At 44.2% G+C, this 22,560-nt stretch overlaps 1 protein-coding gene across 3 annotated transcripts in view; it reads right to left on the bottom strand.

The window, feature by feature from the left end:
* The window catches only part of LOC126418609 (uncharacterized), a 273,681-nt gene that overhangs the window by 87,767 nt on the left and 163,354 nt on the right, over positions 1 to 22,560 (bottom strand). For 2 of the 3 annotated variants that reach the window (XM_050085442.1, XM_050085444.1), the window contains one exon: positions 13,844 to 13,883. The exons of the other annotated variant lie outside the window; for it this stretch is intronic. The gene's annotated coding sequence lies outside the window, so the exon portion shown is untranslated. The remainder of the gene's footprint in view (positions 1 to 13,843; positions 13,884 to 22,560) is intronic. 3 annotated transcript variants of the gene reach the window in all.

Here is a 22,560-nt window from a genome sequence, read left to right as displayed (position 1 = left end):
ATTTCCTGGACAAGTTTGCCAACCCAACATGCACAAAATACGTATAGGAGACTAAGTTATTGTTCAGTCTAAATATTCTGCTATTGAATAGCATAACTCCTCAGTTAACCTACGGTTCTATAATGAAACACTAGGCATCTCATAATAAAATTTTTATAATTAAGCAAATAATCATTGTTATAGAGGTTCCTGTTGTAGGCCACTGAAGTTTCCTAAAACGCTTACATGAAACATGTTTGGTTAAAAATAAAAATAGAAATCAGGAGCAAAAGACAAATAGCATTTATTCTTACATTCAATACTGAACTTTTAACTGACGAACAATGGCTGCAGCCGGCCGAAGTGGCCGCGCGGTTCTGGCGCTGCAGTCTGGAACCGCGAGACCGCTACGGTCGCAGGTTCGAATCCTGCCTCGGGCATGGATGTGTGTGATGTCCTTAGGTTAGTTAGGTTTAACTAGTTCTAAGTTCTAGGGGACTAATGACCTCAGCAGTTGAGTCCCATAGTGCTCAGAGCCATTTGAACAATGGCTGCAAATATTAACAAAACATACATTGATTTACAGTAAGTCCTTTATGTTTAGAGGATGCTCATGGAGAGAATGAATACAAGAGAAACGTATCAGAGAGAACCTTATTAGAGCACGAAACTTGGTGACTCGACCCGATGGGGGCACGAACAGTCACGAAACGAGACGAATGTTGATAATGAAATGTATTCAATACTGCGACTTTCTCTTAACTCGGCGCACTCGAATAATCTAAATTAAAAAGAAAACTGATCATTTGGATCGAGTCGAGCGAGAACTGCATGCGGAAGAACAAGAAGCAAACAACGAATCATATGTAAGATTATCGAATGGGCATTTCGAGTCTCGTGATATGTACATTACTCACAGTCACCAATGAAGGCAAACGGTTTGTAACAGCCATAGCGCTGAATGAAAAGCTAAGACTCAAGATGCGAGGTTTCTCTAGCTCTCAGAAAGCGTGGTTATTCCGATAGGCTACTACTTTCCGTCACTCTCTTTTGCCGTTTCTACTGACGATCCTATGAGCTAAGCCGAGCGGAAAACCCGTGCATCCTCTAATGCTGCTCGCTAACGAAATTCTGCAGAAATCCAAGTCGTGAGAGTTGTTGTTCTGTGAGCATGAGCTAGTTTTTTATCTGTAAACTAAGTAAACAAAAGAGACAGGAAGTAAAAGAATTTGTTTTTCGACACAACGCGCCATGTGACTATCATTCACGGCGAGTCATTAAAGTTCTTTTCTCCCCAGTCTCTTTTGCAGAGCCAGTGCCCAGCACCATGATGCGAAAATAGCGATTAGACTTCATGTGTTTCATCGGAAGATGAGCGAGAAAAGGCTCGAAAACTAGGTTGTCGGAATAAACAAATATTTCAAAATGTGACTGGTTCGGTTCTAAGCGGTTCAGTTTGGAACCGCGTGACCGCTACGGTCGCAGGTTCGAATCCTGCCTCGGGCATGGATGTGTGTGATGTCCTTAGGTTAGTTAGGTTTAACTAGTTCTAAGTTCTAGGGAACAGATGACCTCAGATGTTAAGTAATTTTTTTTTTTTTTTTTTTTTTTTTTTTTTGTGACAGGTTGCAGTTTTCTGTATTTATATGCAACTGATTAGTAATCCTAACACTGAAGAAAGCAAAAGCACTCCGTCTTCAGACCACAAGTGGCCCATCGGGACCATCCGACCGCCGTTACATCCTCAGTTGAGGAACACTGAAGAAAGAGGAAATAAAATTTAGAAACACTTATTCATGTTTGATACCAACTATAGTATATTGTTTGTGTCTAAAAAACTTACGACATGGACATTTGGGTGCAAACTAAGGCAAGCATTCGACAAGATGCATGTGGGAAACCATCCAAAAAACCCTCAAATTGACCTGTAGAACAGAGTGTTAGCAGCCCAGAAACGAACGTAGATGATCATGATCCTCGCATCCCCAGTTTGACACATTAATGTGCAGTTGGATTGCAGAATTCGTAACCCTACTGCTGCATCATGTCGTATTGTGTAGTATCCCACGCAGCTTGCGGAGCTTCCATATTCTGGACATCATTTCACTTTTGAGATCACTCATTTTTTTTTTCCTTTCTTACAGCGTATAAAATGGTGTTTATTCTTTCCGAGTGATGCATTTGAATCCATGCATGAAATATAGAGGTACAACATGGCCGAGTTCAACAGAGTCCAGTGAAAACACTTTGTCGTGTAAAAGTGAATGTAGCCTCAGCAAGGTTTGCGGGTTTTCTTTTACCACAGACCAATAGCAAACTACTGTTGTGCTTAAGTTGTGTAGGATAGGAAAGGGGGAGGGGTGGACTGGATCCATATTTACTTTGTACTGTGTATTGGAGGTGACCCATTCTGCAGCTAGATAACGGCTTTACTAGGAAGTGACAGACATAACACTGGGGAACACATTTCGAACGGCGCCGAAACCGCAGCCGCGACAAGAAGCCGGTACAGTTTCCCGTGAACAATCTGACAACCAAACAAACCAATCCAACACTGACGAGACAAAATATAATGACCACTGTCCACCGCTGGCTTTGTGGTTAAAACAGGGATTTATTTTTTAAGATTCTATTATATCCCCCTTCTGATAACAAAAGAAGTACAGACATGTAAAGACCAAGCGCCTCTATTGTGTATTTGACTGGTTGATCGCATAGAGGGACGCTCATGAATCCCGGCGGAGGTTCGAGTCCTCCCTCGGGCATGGGTGTGTGTGTTTGTCCTTAGGATAATTTAGGTTAAGTAGTGTGTAAGCTTAGGGACTGATGACCTTAGCAGTTAAGTTCCATAAGATTTCACACACATTTGAACATTTTTGACGCCGACGAATATCCGCAACACTGATGTGCATTTACCTACGACGGTTCTATTCAAATAGGTCTCATTCCTTCAGCTGTCTGTGTAGTAGTCAGTTCGCATTAGTGTGCACTGGCAAACTTGATCAGATTCATACCGTACTACCTCTTAATGGGTCGGAAGCAGGAGAGTGCAGTTGAAATACGTTCTGCAATTGTAGCTTTGGGTCAGGAAGGTTATTGTAGTAGGACAATTGCAACAAACGTTGGCGTAGGCAAATCTGCAGAGATATATACACTGCATCATAAAATCAGGAGCGTGAAGTAATGGTCCAATGTGTTATTTGCGTGTTATTTGAGTGAGTAAATTATACTGGGAATTAGTAAAGCTAATACTGGCAGTACTTGTACCGATGCTGCTGCCATGAATAGTGATAGTTGTAATAATAATAATAATAATAATAATGACAATAATAACAGTAATGATAGTGGGAGATATAAAAAGAATTTATAGATGCACAAGATAGATGTTTTCTGATATAACGAGTTCTCGGAAAAGAAAATATACCATTAATAAATGAAGAGACTGTTAACAGAGACACCATTACTTAGAACACAAACAAAAACCTGTAAGTGGGACAGAGCACGTTTGTGCCAACAAGTACAAATTATGGAAAAAGAAATGAAAGAACTTAGACAAAATAATACCGATTTGGAGGCTCGTCTTTCTCAGTGTAATGCTGAGTTACTTAAAACATTTTTAAGTGACTGAGGGTTCTTTTGGTGTTGTTATGAAAGGGCGTTATACTAATTGGTCATCTGAAGATACTGCAAGGGGAGCAACATTACGTTGGTTGGTTGGTTGATTGGGGGAGGGGAACAAACATCGTGGTCATCGGTTCTATCGGATTAGGGAAGGATGGGGAAGGAAGTCGACCATGCACTTGCAAAGGAACCATCCCGGCATTTTCCTGAAGCGAGTTAAGAAAATCACGGAAAATCTAAATCAGGATGGCCGGACGCGAATTTGAACCGTCGTCCTCCTGAACGCGAACTCACTGCACCACCTCGCTCGGTACCAAAGTTACAGTGTGTATCTCTTAAAACGTCATGCTTTCACAGTAATGAACTGAAATATCCTCTTCCTACTGCAGTCATTATTAAAAGAGGAGCCAGGCGGCTTAGCATTCTTTCAGTTTCTGTTGATTTAAGCCTTAATATCATGAAAGCACAATCAAAGACACGAAATAAATTTGAAAAAAAACGTAATTCTTATCTTAGCACTGAGTTATGTTTCAGCCAGGTAGAGGAGACTGTTTGAGAATTCCACAATAATGTTCAGTTTATGGTCATCAGAAGTTGAGTAGGAAAGCGGAGACAGCCTGTTTATTATAACTTTTATCTGAGTGTTTTCTAAGGTCTTGCTGACCGCCATGATTCGATTAATAGGAAATGATGAATCTTAAGTGTATGGCGCCTTCAAACAGAACACTTACAATGAATCTAAGGGTTACGTATCACGATTCAGGTTTCGAAAATCCATCAGACCCAAACAGAAAAGTGTGTGTGTCTTTTTTTACGTTGTGCCTGGTGCCTTAAATCTGTTAAGCAATCATCTGGTTGACGGTGGTTATAGACTTAAATCTGGTAGTTTGCTCGCGTTAGGTCAATTGAACTTCGAAGTACCTAAGTAGATTTACAATGTGCCCATTAAGTGACCATGAACCATTTACTAGATTCTGGTACGGAAAGACAAAATGTAAGGAAAACACCAGAGCTGAGACAAGTCGTCTGTCATAATTTTACCACGTTCCGTTACGTTGGTGAGGCTGAAAAAGTTATGAACAACGCATTTGATGTGTTGAATTCGAGAATTTTAAACAGTTTCATTCAGACAAAAACAATTAAATATGGAAAAATTTATTTTTATACACTACTGGCCATTAAAATTGCGACACCAAGAAGAAATGCAGATGATAAACGGGTATTCATTGGGCAAATATATTATGCTAGAGCTGACATGTGATTACATATTCACGCAATTTGGGTGCACAGATCCTGAGAAATCAGTATCCAGAACAACCACCTCTGGCCGTAATAACGGGCTTGAATACGCCTGGGTATTGAGTCAAACAGAGCTTGGATGGCGTGTACATGTACAGCTGCTCATGCAGCTTCAACACCACATCACAGTTCATAAAGAGTGGTGACACGTATTAGGACCAGCAAGTTGCTCGGCCACCATTGACCAGACTTTTTCAATTGGTGACAGATCTGGAGAATGTACTGGCCAGGGCAGCAGTCGAACATTCTCTGTATCCAGAAAGGCCCGTACAGGACCTGCAACATGCGGTCGTGCGTTATCCTGCTGAAATGTAGGGTTTCGCAGGGATCGAATGAAGGGTAGAGCCACGGGTCGTAACACATCTGAAATGTAACGTTCACTGTTCAAAGCGCCGTCAATGAGACAAGAGGTTACTGAGACGTGTAACCAATGGCACCCCATACCATCACGCCGGGAGATACGCCAGTATGGCGATGACGAATACACGCTTCCAATGTGCGTTCACCGCGATGTCGCCAAACACGGGAGCGAACATCATGATGCTGTGAACAGAACCTGGATTCATCAGAAAAAATGAAGTTTTGCCATTCGTGCACCCAGGTTCGTCGTTGAGTTCACCATCGCACGCACTCCTGTGTGTGATGCAGCGTCAAGGGTAACCGCAGCCATGGTCTCCGAACTGATAGTCCATGCTGCTGCAAACGTCGTCGAACTGTTCGTGCAGATGGTTGTTGTCTTGCAACCGTCCCCATCTGTTGACTCAGGGATCGAGGCGTGGCTGCACGATCCGTTACAGCCATGCGGATAAGATGCTTGTCATCTCGACTGCTAGTGATACGAGGCCGTTGGGATCCAGCACGGCGTTCCGTATTACCCTCCTTAACCCACTGATTCCATATTCTGCTAAAAGTCGTTAGATCTCGACCAACGCGAGCAGCAATGTCGCGATACGATAAACCGCAATCGCGATAGGCTACAATCCGACCTCTATCAAAGTCGGAAGCGTAATGGTACGCATTTCTCCTCCTTACACGAGGCATCACAACAACGTTTCACCAGGCAACGTCGGTGAATTGCTGTTTGTGTATGAGAAATCGGTTGGAAACTTTCCTCATGTCAGCACGTTAGCCGCGACTCACAGCATATCTACGTGTGATATTTCCGTTCATTCTAGTAGACGTGTTTACAGGTTATAGCAATTCGAGGTTCGTGCCCGGACACACCGTCATTCTGGCAAACGGTTGCTCGGAACACGCACCGTGCCACGGTCGCAAGTCGGAATAGGCAATATCATGGTCTGGAAGACATTCATCGGGACTTCTGCGGCACCTGTGGCAATAATCTAAGGCGGCGTTAGAGCTGTGGATTACATGAGTGGACCTCAAGCATCCCTTCATGCTTGAGGTCTTCCCTAACGGTGATGGCATCTACAAGCAGGACAACTGTCGGAGTCACAAAGCCAAAATCGTGCAAAAATGTTTTAGGGATATGACAATAGGCTATCTTTGATGTCTTGGCCATAAAACATACCTCAGATGAACTCGTTGGAAAACATCGAAGGCGCTATTGGGCTCCAAATCCGGGACGGCCTTATGCCATATTATTGGGAGGGCCTGTATTCCGGGGCCAGTGTCTTGCTAAATCGATAACCTCTCCATCATCCACGTACTGCTGCCCGCGGATTGCATCCTTCATTGGGCCAGACAGCTGGAATTCGGAAGGTACGAGATCCGGGCTGAAGTGTGGATGAACAAGAACAGCCGAATGAAGTTTCGTGACGTCCTCCCGGGAGCGCAGAGCTCTGTTAGGTCTTCCGTTGCCATGGAGACGGACAAGTTCGTTCGTATTTTTTGGCTACGAACAGGCTGAAGTCGTTTCTTCAATTTCCTGAGGGTCGCACCTTACACTTTAGAGTTGATCGTTGCACCATGAGGGAGGACATCAAATAGAATAACACCTTAGGAGTCCCGGAAGATCGTCGCCATTACTTTATAGGCAGACGGTACGGCTTTGAACTTTTTCTTCGGATGAGGGATGAATGGCGCCACTCCATGGATTGCGGTTCGAAGTGACGAACCCATGTTTCATCACCTGTGACGATGTCCGACAGGAAATTGTCATGATCAGCCTCGTAATGCGCAAGGAATTCCGCAACATGGTTCTTCGTTGAACTTAATGGTCTTCTGTTGGCGGCGAGCAACCCAGCTGAACACACCGTTGAGTACCCCAACTGGTGCTTGAATGTGTCAGCACTACGAGGGGCGTTTGAAAAGTCCGTGCAAAACTAAAAACTACTTACGTGTTCGTGGTAAACCTTTTTTTATTTTTCGACATAATCTCCTTTTAGACTTATACACTTGGTCCAACGCTGTTCTAATTTGTTCATCCCTTCCGAATAATAGAAATTGTCCAAGACTGCAAAATAGCTATTAGTTGCTGCAATCATCTCCTCGTTTGAATAAAATTTTTGTCCCGCCAGCCATTTCTTCAAATTGGGGAACAAATAGTAGTCCGAGGGAGCCAAGTATGGAGAATAGTGGGGATGTGAAGCGCGTTGGAACCCTATTTCCATTAATTTTGCGACCACAACTGGTGAGGTGTGTGATGGTGCATTGTCGTGATGGAAGAGGACTTTTTTGCTGTCCAATCGCCGGCGTTTTTCTTGCAGCTTGTTTTTCAAACGGTCCAAAAACGATGAATAATATGCACCTGTAATAGTTTTACCCTTATAGGATTATCCCTTGCGAATCTCAAAAGACAGTCGCCATAACCTCTCCGGCCGAAGGAATGGTCTTCGCCTTTCTTGGTGCAGATCATCCCTTGGTAACCAATTGTTTAGATTGTTGTTAGGTCTCAGGAGTAGAGTAATGTATCCATGTTTCATCCATGGTAACGAAACGACGCTTTAAGTCCGCCGCGCGGGAATAGCCGAGCGGTCTGGGGGCTGCAGTCATGGACTGTGCGGCTCGTCCCGGAGGAGGTTCGAGTCCTCCCTCGGGCATGGGTGTGTGTGTTTGTTCTTAGGATAATTTAGGTTAAGTAGTGTGTAAGCTTAGGGACTGATGACCTTAGCAGTTAAGTCCCATAAGATTTCACACACATTTGAACATTTTTTTGCTTAAAGTCCTGCGGATTCTTCCTGAACAGCTGCAAATCATCCTTGCAACACTTCACACGATTCTGTTTTTGGCCAAGCGTGAGCATTTACGGATAGCTTTCTCATGTCCAAATGTTTATGTAAAATATTATGTACCCGTTCATTCGAAATGCCCAAAGCACTAGCAGTCTCACGCACCTTAACTCTTCTGTCATCCATCACCCAATCACGGATTTTAACAATGATTTCTGAAGTCGTAACCCCAAAGGGCGTTCAGAACGTTCAGCATTACTTGTGCCCATATGGCCGCTCCGAAAATTTTGAAACCACTTATAAACTGTTCTAATCTAAGGTGCAGGGTCACCGTAATGTTTACTAAGCTTCTCTTTAGTCTTCTGAGGCGTTTTGCCTTTCATAAAATAATGTTTATTCACCACACGATATTCTTTTTCGTCCATTTTTCGACAATCACTCGACTCCCTTGATTCACACGAATGCCAAACACAAAGAAATAGACCAATATGGCTGAAGCTTGATGTGCGTTCTTTCCAAAGATGCTACTAACTAAACATTACCTCGATAGGCGCCGGTGGTGCCATCTCTCTGACTCTGCACGGTCTTTTCAAACGCCCCTCGTACCAATCGAGACATCCAATTGTACAACGAGCTGTTTGATTCTGATCCGTCGATCACCTCAAATCAGAATGTCCGCGCGTTCTGACATTGCGAAAATCACAGCTGTGGGCGGCCGGCCAGTACGCGGTGCCGGCCGCGGTGGTCTCGCGGTTCTAGGCGCGCAGTCCGGAACCGTGCGACTGCTACGGTCGCAGGTTCTAATCCTGCCTCGGGCATGGATGTGTGTGATGTCCTTAGGTTAGTTACGTTTAAGTAGTTCTAAGTTCTAGGGGACTGATGACCACAGCAGTTGAGTTCCATAGTGCTCAGAGCCATTTGAACCATTTTTTTTAGTACGCGGTGGATCGGACATGTTTGTGCGGCCTTGTAGAGCTGCTTGGAATGCACCTCCGTTACAGGCGCCATTTTGCAGCCTGCGTATAGCTCCGCCACCTATTTGAACTTCATGAAACTAGAGAGGCTTAATCGGGAGTATTCCACGATGTCGCACAACAAATTCCGCATTTTTTCAACAGAAACTGACCGGTAAGAAAAGTGCTGCATTACTTATTGAACGCCCCTCGTAAACGATGTTTCACGTTGCGTTCGGCAATACTAAAAGGTTCAGCAGAGTCACACACAATTATTTCTTGAAGTGCTAGAGAATTCTGTAATGAATAGAATTCGTGCCCCAGATTACAGGACATGTAGTAGGAATAATCCACTAAATTAAAGGCCCATATCGTTAACGTAGATATGCAGCAGGATTCTAGAACATATATTGTGTTCGAACATTATGAATTACCTCGAAGAAAACTGTCTATTGACACACAGTTAACATGGGTTTAGAAAGCATCGTTCCTGTGAAATACATGAAGTGTTGAGTGCTATTGACAAGGGATTTCAGATTCCTTCCGTATTTCTGGATTTCTGGAAGGCTTTTGACACTGTACCACACAAGCGGCTTGTAGTGAAATTGCATGCTTATGGAATATCGTCTCAGTTATGTGACTGGATTTGTGATTTCCTGTCAGAAAGGTCACAGTTCGTAGTAACTGGCGGAAAATCATCGACTAAAACAGAAGTGATTTCTGACGTTCCCCAAGTTAGTGTTATAGGCCCTTTGCTGTTCCTTATCTATATAAACGATTTTGGAGACAATCTGAGCAGCCGTCTTCTGATGTTTGCAGATGACGCTGTCGTTTATCGACTAATAAAATCATCAGAAAATCAAAACAAACTGCAAAATGATTTAGAAAAGATATCTGAATGGTCCGAAAAGTGGCAATTGACCCTATATAACGAAAAGTGTGACGTCATCCACATGAGTGCTAAAAGGAACGCGTTAAACTTCGGTTACACGATAAATCAGTCTAATCTAAAACCCCTTAAATTCAGCTAAATAGTTAGGTATTACAATTACGAACAATTTAAATTGGAAGGTACACACAGAAAATGTTGTGGGGAAGTCTAACCAAAGACTGCGTTTTATTGGCAGGACACTTAGAAAATGTAACAGACCTACTAAGGAGACTGCCTACACTACGCTTGTCCGTCCACTTTTGGAATACTGTTGCGCGGTGTGGGATCCTTACCAGATAGGACTGATGGAGTACATCGAGAAAGTTCAAAGAAAGGCAGCACGTTTTGCATTATCGCGAAATATGGGAGAGAGTGTCACAGAAATGATACAGGATTTAGGCTGAAAAAGAAAGGCGTTTTTCGTTGCGACGAAATCTTCTCACGAAATTCCATTCACCAACCTTCTCCTCCGAATGCAAAAATATTTTGTTGGCACCGACCTACATAGGGAGGAACGATCACCGAGATAAAATAAGGGAAATCAGAGCTCGTACGGAAAGATATAGGTGTTCATTCTTTCCGCACGCTATACGAGATTGGAATAATAGAGAATTGTGAAGGTGGTTCGATGAACCCTCTGCCAGGCACCTGAATGTGATTTCCCAAGTATCCATGCAGATGTAGATGTAGATATAAACTGGTCGGTGCTCTAGTTATCGTACTACAGAGCAGAGCAGTGGACAGAGAGCAACCTTCCCCAGCAGCACTCTTAACACAGTCGGGAGTTCCTGCCGAGCTCTCGTTTCCTACGCCAGTTCGCACGTATACGGCAGCCATAAAGAGCGCCGGTTACACATTTATATTCGCGGCTGCTTCCGCGGTCGCGTTTCGCCACGGAGCTACGGCGTTTGGCGCCGCCTGGCGCGATTTGCAGGCAACCCGCGCAACGTCATGTGAGGTAACGCCGCACGCACGGCTCATACACAGGAGCCGGTCAGCTGTAACGCCTGAGCGGTCACGGACGATGCGCGGACAACTGCTGCTGCAACGGTACGCGTTGTATTGCCACCAGGCAGACTCGTTACGTCACGACGTTCGCTGTAATTACGAAGACGAGCAATTGAACCAGAGGAGTCTGCCTCATTGAGGGGAGAAAGTGCATCTGTCACCTTGCTGAATGGAATAGTTCCGCGTTTAGCGTGGCCACGGTGTCATCAGATATTGTACTGTCTAGTCTGAATGACGATCCTCCACACTATGGGACAGAACAGAGTGAACGTATTTCATTGCGAGCATTACACCGGGTCCACCTGTCACAAACAAGGTAGTTAACGCTAACCAGTGCGTTGGTGCCCGATATAAACTTTCACGGTGCGGCTCTAGTGATGGGAACAGTCGCGATCAACACCATTTGGAAGGAAGAGGAGAGAACACGGAGGCGTACAGTTTCTGATTACCAGATGTTGCGCCTGAGACCTGTCTTAAATCCGAGCTCAACACGACGTGGTTCACGGAGTAAGGGTATGCAACGCTGTTAATTTCGAGTGGGGATGTTAAGCTCGGGGATCCCATTGGCGCCTGCTGCCATGAGGCGAGGTTGTGGTCGACAGGCACGAAAATGGAAGAAGTTTATAATTTTTTTCATACAAAAATTGTTTTTATTAACATGGGGGGTTCACCACTTTATTATACACTGAAGAGCCAAAGAAACTGGTACACCTGCCTAATATCGTGTAGGGACCCCACGAGCACGCATAAGTGCCACAACAAGATGTGGCATGGACTCGACTAATGTCTGAAGAAGTGCTAGAGGGAATTAACGCCACGAATCTGCAGGGCTGTCCATAAATCCGTAAGAGTACAAGGGGGTGGAGATCTCCTCTGAACAGCTCGTTGCAAGGCATCCGAGATATGCTCAATAATGTTCATGTCTGGGGACATCTCTGCCGAAAGATCACTAACTGGTGCACGCATAAGCTTTTCGGAGATCACCGTTCATCGTTCATTGTTAAACATGGGTCTACCCAGCAGACATCCCTACGTGTTCACATGTTGGCCCAACGGCATCGTCAATTACGATTGCTGTGGGCATGGTATTGTCGAGATTGAACCGTGGATCAATAGGAACGTGTCGCCTTGTCAGATCAATCATATTTTTGCTCCACTAGGTCGATGGGTCGATAGTCGCTTGCATGGTATCTGTGGTACTAATCGATGTCGCATTGACAGCTGTGGATCACCTGCACCCCGGTTTGAGGAGCATGATAGTGTACTCAGTTCGATGTCTTGGCCACGAAACTCGCTTAATGTGAATCCAATTGAACCCATTTGGGTCGCTATCAGGCACCATGACCGCGTACATAAATCAGCAGCCCGTTGTTTAAGGAAATTACATGACTTGTGCGTGAACATCTGATGCGACACACCTCCACAAACCTAGCAACAAGCTGTCGAATCAAAAATTGTTCAAATGTGTGTGAAACCTTATGGGACTTAACTGCTGAGGTCATTAGTAGCTAAGCTTTTACACTACTTAACTAAATTATCCTAAGGACAAACACACAGACCCACGCCCGAGGGAGAATTCCATCCTCCGCCGGGACCAGCCGCACAGTCCATGACAGCAGCGCCTTAGACCGCTCGGGCTGTCGAATCCATGATACGAAAAATCGGTGACGTATTGCGTTCCAAAGATAGACCAACAAGCTATTAATCAGGTGGTCATAATATTTTGGCTCGTCAGTGTAGATGCAGAATTAGAAATGACCTGAAAGCACAATGTCGAAGTGGTATATCAAAACTAATATACACTCTCCGTCCAAAATGTTCCGAGGCTAATTTTATTCCTGGCCTATAAGCGACGTCACCGCAGTAACAACGGTGGCAGCTTGAAGTAACGACTGTAAACAGCAGAGGTGCATTCTACCAGTTAGTTGAGAGCAGAAAATGTTAAGTAGTCGATTTGCGGCAGTAATGTGTCAACACTGTTCCGTTACAGGTCGCAATGGAGCGACATCTCTAATTCAAGAGTTCAAAGCCTTCTACAAAACGTTTTAAAGAAATGAAAAGTATGCGCAAATTTCGGCCCGCACATCTCGACTCCCGAACAAAAACAATGACGCTTGGACTTCTTCCTCGCTTTGATTGAAATGTCAAACGTGAACCCTTCTTTTTTGAATGTTATCGATACGAATCTACCACGAAGCGACGAAGTATAAACAATTACATGAAGGGTCTACGCTCTGACGACATAAATCGACGTTCAAGCCAATGTGATGCGTGTATGGAACATTCCAAAGAAGGACTTTCCTGACAGTCTCACGAGGTTGTATGATCTTTTGCACTTGCGTTGTTGTCAAGTTGGAGAAGATGATATAGAAACCACCATCTAAACTTTTCCTATTTTTTTATTAATCCATACTCGAATCTTTCTGGACTGACGGTGTATGTTGCATTGCTGAGGATGTATACGAAACTTCATTTTCAGTTCTTCATCGATTGTTAAACATTTGTTTGGCACCCGCTGTGCATCAAATGCTAGCGCCAGTTCAAAGCATTTTAACGCCTGATGATATGAGAAAACTCGAGTCAGTACAAGATGTTATTGTGAGTTTATCCTGCGTATGTAGACTACTGATATAAAATGAGAGTTTGAAAAGTGAGTATAAGAAACTCAAGCAAATATTTCTCACTTCACAGAAGCATAATAAATAAATTATTGAAATTCATTTATCTCTTACTTATGGCAATTTAACACTCTATTCGACTTGTTTAGCAGTACTACGAAACTACTTAATAACTTAACTAACGTCTGATTGATTTTTATCCTAAATGGGAAGTAAAGAATCTACTAAATCACACTGAATAGGTTCCACAATCGTGGAATTAAAGTAACACCCCGATATATATGATAATTTAATATTGTTTACCTTTGTTGAGCTACAGGGAAGTCACGTGTCCTTGAAGACTCTGTAAAAGAAGAAAAATAAAAATTATTCTGATCTGTGACTTCGTGTCAGCTGACTTAACAACAGTGAATACAACAGAAAATCTAGTACAAATTCTATGTTTTAGGGCTTAAAAAAGTCGTGTTTATGCTATGCGAAATGTGGTTACAAGCAAAAAAGGAAAGGAACTGGTGATTGTCATCTTCCTGAGACCGAGTCTTTTCATCAAAACTTGTATTATAAGACAATATTAACTACAAATTTTTCTGTCCGACAAAATTAAAGTTCGTATCGGAAATAAACTATTGTCCAAAAAGTTTTTTTTTCGTTTCGTGGACAACAAAAACACGTTATTCAAAGGGCTGATGTATAGTTTGTAGGGCATACAATGTGTTGTTCATAGATTAAAAACGAAGTATAGAAAATCTTTCACCAAGATTAGGTTCCTATGGTCCCCTAGAACGGTGCGCCTACACTGCTCTTATTTGTCCTTCAAAAGTACCGTTCATAAAAAGAGGTCACGTATCTGCTTAGACTATCTGTTGTTTAAAATAAATTTCTTCATCATATATAGCGATCGGCCGAATTCAACTCATGGTCATAGTCAAGCATATGTACACTATACCTGTATCGTTGTCTTCGCGTTCAGTGAGGGTCGTGACCTGTACTTCACTGAGACTTTAAGCGAACTGAGCGCGCCTTTACGAGAAACTGCGCCGTGCGATGTGAATTCTACTCCGCTGCAGTGGCAATTTGTCGTAATGTACAAGCGTGTGCACACCTTCGTGATGCAGTGTTCATTTTGTTGATGCCACACCCGTTAATGCAAGTACGTGCATATTATGTGTACTCCGGAAGCCACTCAGGCCGACAACAGCGTTTAAGCGTCAGTTGTGCCCAAGTTTTGTTAGCGACATCTTTCGTGAATTGATTATCCGTCCGTAAGTGTCTATGCACCTGAGCGTATCGCCTACCTTTCACACAACTAGATTTATGCGTCCATTCCACTGTAAATCGCTCTGGATTGATAGATATCCGGAAACATTTAACCTCATTGATTGACCGTCAGCGCTGTTATCAAGAAATGACTGGTCACTCCACTCACATTGGATCATTTCATAAGATGTGCGCTTGTTGAGAGGCACTAGCCATTTTTTAACCACGGGTCTTGCTATGATTCTAGAGTTGATTTCGAAAGAGTCTTTGTTATTAGACATAAACACCACGTATAAGTACACACGATAGATGGCAATTACAATATCTGTGAAACGCGGCGAACACAAACAATTTTAAGTCACAATGACTGCTATTCTACTGCAACTGTTTGCTAAAATTTTTTTTTTCAAAAAATGGTTCAAATGTATCTGAGCACTATGAGACTTAACATCTTAGATCATCAGTCCCCCAGAACTTAGAACTACTTAAACCTAACTAACCTAAGGATATCACACACACCCATGCCCGAGGAAGGATTCGAAACTGCGACCGTAGCGGTCGCGCGGTTCCAGACTGAAGCACCTAGAACAGCTCGACCACAACGGACGGCCAAGTTTTTTAGAGACCGCTGACAGTCACAATTTTTTTGTTAACTTTTCTTAAATTATTTTAACATTGTACAATGATTCCAGATATGATCTTATCATAGAGCAAAAATGGCAATACAAAAATATTCATCATGTACAGTCGTGCTCAAAAGTATCCGAACTACCTAAATTGCATTTCGCCTGATTCGCATGCAACCCACATATCGCAGCTGTCTAGCAGGTCCTCTAATCGCTACTCGGTACAGTCGTTTGACTATTGAAAATGGTTCCAACAAGTCACCACTAGAAAATACTGCTCTGTATCGCAATATCTCAAGATGTAAAGATATAACACGGTACTACAAATATCGGGGAACACCTTATCGCAGATAAGACTGTCCTTAAGGCTTGTAAGCTCACATTTATTACAATAAATGACATACCTGAAATGTTACCACTCTCATTATTACGTCAGATAGGTAATGCACGTAGTAAGTTCGTCGTATTAATGATTTCCTCTTCAAAGTAACATACCGTACTTATTTTTTAACACAAAATGACATTAAAAATTTAATTATTCACGAGCAGCTAGTTCAGAATATGTATGAACTTCAACTGGTCACGACGAACCGTCTCGTTCTGCATATGGATTCAAACCCAGGTCATGCAGACTAAGCAAAGATTTCGTGACTGACGGAAGTGAACAGTCATTCCTGACTATGCATACAGACAGTGATACACCTCGATTTCAGACAGTATCAGTTGGCAAATATCAACTTTAAATTACATAACGTAAACATTTTTAACGGACAGGAATTCCTGCCCAGCATCTATTGTCCCTGTTAACGAACTACGAGAGGTGTTAAATATTGCTTCTCCACAAGTAACCTACTTGAAATGCCTTGAGGTAAAGCTGTGGTCTGAAATTCATATTAATCGTGATATTCCTTCTCTACCAAGTACACGTTAGGATGAACCACAATAAAGTCAGGAGTGGTGACATGTAGAAACTCTAATACGAGAAACCTTTATTATACTAGTTATTTATTTCTAGTGACGAATCAAACGCTATGTAGGGTCACAGGACGCTTAATTCATCTTCTATTTGAGCTTCTGTATGTCGATAAAATTGGTTCTGAACTGGGAATGCAACTCAGACCGCCCTTAACGCGGAATTGTATCCCTTCGTGACAATATAGCTCGACTACAATTTGTTGTTTGTTCAAAACTGCAGATTCTTCAACATCTCCACATATTGCGCGTGAGTGGGCTCGAATCCTGGCCCAAAACTAAAGTTTTCATTATGTATTATCAGTCTCTCGCATGATAACACCTAGCTGCTGGTGTATAATAATTTTCATTTTTAATGTATTTTCGTTCGTTGTCAACACTAACGATATCTGACGTTTTTGACTCCCAATGAGACACAGAAATATTTGCGAGATAACTCTAAGTTCAAGGATGCTGGTGGAGAAAAATTCGGTAGCTGACATCTCTTTGTGTGTAGTCAACAACGATATGTGTGGGGTTCGGTTTCCAGTCAGTACTGAACTCTTCGTCATATTATTTCTAGTTCAAACATGCTCACATTCCGCTATTGGTGTAACAAACCCATATTTAACGTTCGTATTCTCTAGAATATAACAGCAATAGGTGTCGGGTTGGAGTCCTGGGAAGGAAAAAATTAATGTTTCGTCTCGTCATTTCAGTTAAAACATCTAGCTACTGCCGAGAAAATCCGATATGCACAGTTGATTGTGCTTCGATAACAATCTGATTAGGTTCTGGGTTCGAATCCCTGTCCAACACAAAGCTTTACCTCAAGGCATTTCAAGTAGGTTACTTGTGGAGAAGCAGTATTTAACACCTCTCGTAGTTCGTGCTCCATGTTAGTGGACGTTGTCGGTGATGCCATATACAGTCCTCTCTATTTACCTGTCGTACAATTGCTTTTAGGTAGGACAGCGCCGGCCGCTGTGGCCGAGCGGTTCTAGGCCCATCAGTCCGGAACAGCGCTGCTGTTGCGGTCACAGGTTCTAATCCTGCCTCGGGTGTGGATGTGTGTGATGTCCATAGGTTAGTTAGGTTTAAGTAGTTCTAAGTTCTAGGGGACTGATGACCTCAGATGTTAAGTCCCATAGTGCCCAGAGCCATTTGAACCATTTTTAGGTAGGGCAGTCAGGTCTCCCTCCCTTATCTCATGTCGTGTTTCTGTATTTGCATGGTATACATCCAACTGAGGGTTCCTCTCGGCATTCTAACTTCTTGCGGTCTGGCTTCGCACATTTTCCGGAGACTGGTTCTTTATCGCAACGTTTTGGTGGGTGGCGTAGGCTTCAGCAACTGAAGCATTTCTAAACAGCCACAAAATCTTTGGTGTGGACGTCCTGATCAGTCAGAATAATTGCGACCTACAAGGAGAGGTCAGAATTTTCTCGGCTCTTCACATGTCGTATCTTTTAGTTGGGCTGTCTTTTTTATGATTTTCCTGTTATCTGCTTATGTTTCCGTTTCTAAGATGACTGTGTTCAAATGGCTCTGAGCACTAAGGGACTTAACATCTGAGATCATCAGTCCTCTAGAACTTAGAACTACTTAAACCTAACTAACCTAAGGACATCACACACACCCATGCCCGAGCCAGGATTCGAACCTGCGACCGTTGCGGTCGCGCGCTTCCAGACTGAAGCGCCTAGAACCGCACGGCCACAGCGGCCGGCTAAGATGACTGTGTTTGCTATGGATCTGATTGCTTTTATTTTGTCTTGTCTGAAGTTGATTGTTTTATGGATTGTTTCGCGTATGGCCTTGGCGTCTTGATTATTTTCCGATTAGAAGAAGAGAACGCTCGACTGTTTTGATTTGGCTTGCTGTATGCGTTCTACTTTGATCTTCGGTTTTGAAGCTGAACTAGCGGCCGCAACCTTTTCTGATTTGATATCGGTTGTTTCTGATTGCAGACGGTAAATTCGTTCCAGCCCACCTGGTACACTACCGTTAGCTAATTCTTTACGTAAAAGCTCATTCTCTTTATTTAACTCCTCATTCTGGCCTTCTAATTTTGCTTGAGTGATGACGCGTGCCCAAATTCTGTTTTATACTGTTTCTGGTATTACTGTTATGGTTCTTTTATGCCTCAGTTCGTTTTCCTCAGTTGACGCGTCTGAGGATGTTACTGACGATGCCATTTCAGCAGATGTACTTCGTTTTATAGCGACAGTTTTTCTGCCGCTAGGTACGCTGTCACTCTGTTTTCTTTCTGAAGTAACTGTGATTACTATTTTTGGTGATGCGCTGTCGCTACAAGGACTAGTGGCACCAGCAGAGAGTAGTTTTTTCCAGTAACCACGCTGTATCGTGGATATGCCAATCAGATAGGTACAAAGCGCGCGTCCTAAATTCTTCGCTGTTGGAAGCAAAAGTCACTTCTATTTTCTTAAATAGAATCGGTTCCTAGTCTATTTTGCTGTAGCGTACAAACAGAAAACAGGGGGGGCACAAAACAGTCACACGGCCGTTGAACGACGTTTCGCGGTCCTCTTGCTGCTTTGCTTGTTGCTACTCACTTACGGACGCTGTTGTTGCTGACGCGTCTTCCGTTCCCGCAGTCGCTGACGTCACACGCCGCCTCCGCCGCTGAAGCCGATGTCCCTGGTGGCTGATGCCGTGTCAACTGGTACCGGTGCCGCCGCTGCTGCTGATGTAAGCCGAGCTGACGTTTCGTAAACAGGTGCGGTGCTCCACGACCCGGGCCGCGGAGTAATAATTGTTACACACAGGCGAAATCTCGAAAAGTGCACTCGTGCTCATAAATTAAGGATAATTGCAGAATGTGGTGCCACACAACGTGGCACAACACAAAACTGGCGCTAATAGCATAGATACATAGGGAACACACACGACACAGAATCTGTAAGACCGCGGTATTGGTGATAAGTTGAGAAAACCGTTCCTAAAGACATGTGATACAAAATGCCACTGTTTCCTGGGCATGTACCCCGACATCAATATGGGATATGATCACCACGAACACGTACACCTACCGTACAACGGATTGGCATACTCTGGATCAGATGGTCGAGCAGCTGCTGGGGGTATAGCCTCCCATTCTTGCACCAGTGCCTGTCGGAGATCCTGAACCGTCGTAGGGGTTTGAAGACGTTCAGCGATACGTCGACCGAGAGCATCCCAGACGTGCTCTATGGGGTTTAGGTCTGGAGAACAGGCAGGCCACACCATTCGCCTGATATCTTCCGTTTCAAGGTACTCCTCCACAATGGCAGCTCGGTGGGGCAGTGCGTTATCATCCATCAGGAGGAAGGTGGGACTCACTGCACCCCTGAAAAGGCGGATATACTGGTGCGAAATGACGTCCCGATACACCTGACCTGTTACAGTTCCTCTGTCAAAGACATGCAGGGGTGTACATGCACCAATCATAATCCCACCCCACACCATCAAAGCACGGCCTCCATACAGGTCCCTATTAAGGGCCTTAAGGGGTTCGTATCTGGTTCCTGGTTCACTAGAATCACTTTCAGACTATACCTGGACTCGTCCGTGAGTATAACCTGGGACCACTGTTCCAATGACCATGTACTGTGGTTCAAATGGCTCTGAGCACTATGGGACTTAACATCTATGGTCATCAGTCCCCTAGAACTTAGAACTACTTAAACCTAACTAACCTAAGGACAGCACACAACACCCAGCCATCACGAGGCAGAGAAAATCCCTGACCCCGCCGGGAATCGAACCCGGGAACCCGGGCGTGGGAAGCGAGAACGCTACCGCACGACCACGAGATGCGGGCCATGTACTGTGTTCCTGACACCAGGCTTTACGGGCTCTCCTGTGACCAGAGGTCAGTGGAATGCACCTCGCATTCTCCGGGCGAATAAGCCACGTCTGTTCAGTCGTCTGTAGACTGTGTGCCTGGGGACAACTGTTACCAGTGGCTGTGGTAAGGTCCCGAGCAAGGCTACCTGCAGTACTCAGTGGCCGTCTGCGGGCACTAATGGTGAGATATCGGTCTTCTTGTGGTGTTGTCACTGTGGGCGACCCATACTGTAGCGCCTGGACACGTTTCCCGTCTGCTGCAATCGTTGCATAATCGTGAGATCACACTTTGTGGTACACGGAGGGCCCGTGCTACGACCTGCTGTGTTTAACCAGCCTAGTATTTTACTTCTCATGACGTCATCAGTATGTGTTCTTTGGGCCATTTTCAACACACAGTCACCATTAGCACGTCTGAAAACGTCTGCACACTTACTCGCTGCACCGTACTCTGACATGCACCGACACACCTCTGCTTGTGTGGACTGCTTCCAGCGCCACCGTGCGACGACCGCAGGTCAAATGCACCGCATGGTCATGCCCCGAGGTGATTTAAACCTGCAACCGCCTACCAAAGCGTTGTTTCACATGTATCAGCATTATCCTTAATTTATGGCCATGAGTGTACCCTTTAAGACCAGACGGACTTTAACGCACTACTGACAAGCCGGCCATCTTGGATTACAGTGGTACTGGACCCTGGGATGTGGAGCGAAGTCGACGTTTTAACTCATCCCAAACAGGTTCCACTATGTTCAGGTGGGGACTCTGGGCAGGCCAGACCATTTTAGGAATGTTGCCCACAAACCATTGCCTCACAGATGTTTCTTTATGTCAGGGCGCATTGTCGTACAGATAGTCATACTGGACGCAGTGCCCAATACGGCAAAATGTGTTCATATCCTTCCGCAGTTATTGTTTTCTTAAGCGTAGTAGGGGAAACACGACCTAACAATGGGAAAGATCCCCATACGGTAATACGAGCTAAAAAATGGTTCAAATGGCTCTGAGCACTATGGGACTTAACTTCTGAGATCTTCAGTCCACTAGAACTTAGAACTACTTAAACCGAACTAACCTAAGGACATCATATACATAATGCCCAAGGCAGGATTCTAATCTGCGACCGTAGCGGCCGCGCGGTTCCGGACTGTAGCGCCTAGAACCGCTCGGCCACCCCGGCCGGCCTTAATTCGAGCTCCTCCGTACTTTACCGTTGGCGCTAGAAATGATGGCATGTGACATTCTGTACGCATTCGCAAAACCCAAACCCAAACCTTTCCTTGCCACAGACTATAGTGTCATTCATCACTCCGATCACACGTTTCTAGTCATGGACTGTCCGATGGCGTCGCTCTTTACGCCACCTCAAGCTTCGCTTAGCACTGACTGCAGAAATGTTTGACATTTGAGGAACTTCTCGGTCACTGCACCCCATTCTTTTTAATTCCCTACGTAAATTCTTTGTCCTAGCTGAACTGTTGGTAGCATTTTGGAGCTCACGAGTACTGCGATTTCTCGCGATTTTTACAACCACCTTGCGCATGATTCCCGTTCGTCAGTAAATGAGGTCTGTCTGGTCTTCGTTTACCTGTGCTTGTTTTTCGCGTTTGCATTTCACAACAACATCACCAAAAATCTATTTAGACAGCTTTATAATGCTTTAAATGTCCGTGATGGATCTCTTACTCGGGTGACATCTAAGGATTAGTCCACTTTCGAAGTCACTGTGCTCTCCCGACCGACCTCATCTACTGGTCTACTGACAACACAATTCTCTGCTCCTCCTTTTAAAATCGCGGGTTCGGCTCTAGTGACATCTAGTGCTCAATTCTGTAATACATAGGGGTGTTTGGATACTTTTGGTATAAGCGCTCTATTAGTCATGACCAGCAGCAATTGAGACGATCGTAAGGCACTGCAGATAGACTTGGACAATATTCTCACTTGGTGAAATGTATGTCAGTTTCCTTTAAATCTAGGTAAATGGAAGGAAACGCCTACAACAAAAAGAAAAGATCCGATAAAACGCGATCGCAAGAATAGGGTGCACTTTATGATCAAGTAATACCGAGTAGTAATATAAAATGAGATGAACACATACAATGAGTATGAAAGGCAAACTGGCGGAGCGGTTCTAGGCGCTTCAGTCCGGAACCGCGCGACTGGTTCGGTCACAGGTTCGAATCCTGCCTCGGGCATGGATGTGTGTGATGTCCTTAGGTTAGTTAGGTTTAAGTAGTTCTAAGTTCTAGGGAACTGATGACCTCAGATGTTAGGTCTCACAGTGCTCAGAGCCATTTGAACCATTTGAAAGGCATATCAAAGACTTTGATT

Source organism: Schistocerca serialis, chromosome 9 (assembly GCF_023864345.2).
Source record: "Schistocerca serialis cubense isolate TAMUIC-IGC-003099 chromosome 9, iqSchSeri2.2, whole genome shotgun sequence".
Lineage (NCBI taxonomy): Eukaryota > Metazoa > Arthropoda > Insecta > Orthoptera > Acrididae > Schistocerca > Schistocerca serialis.
Note: the sequence above shows the minus strand (reverse complement) of the source record. Positions and strands in the feature narration are given on the sequence as shown.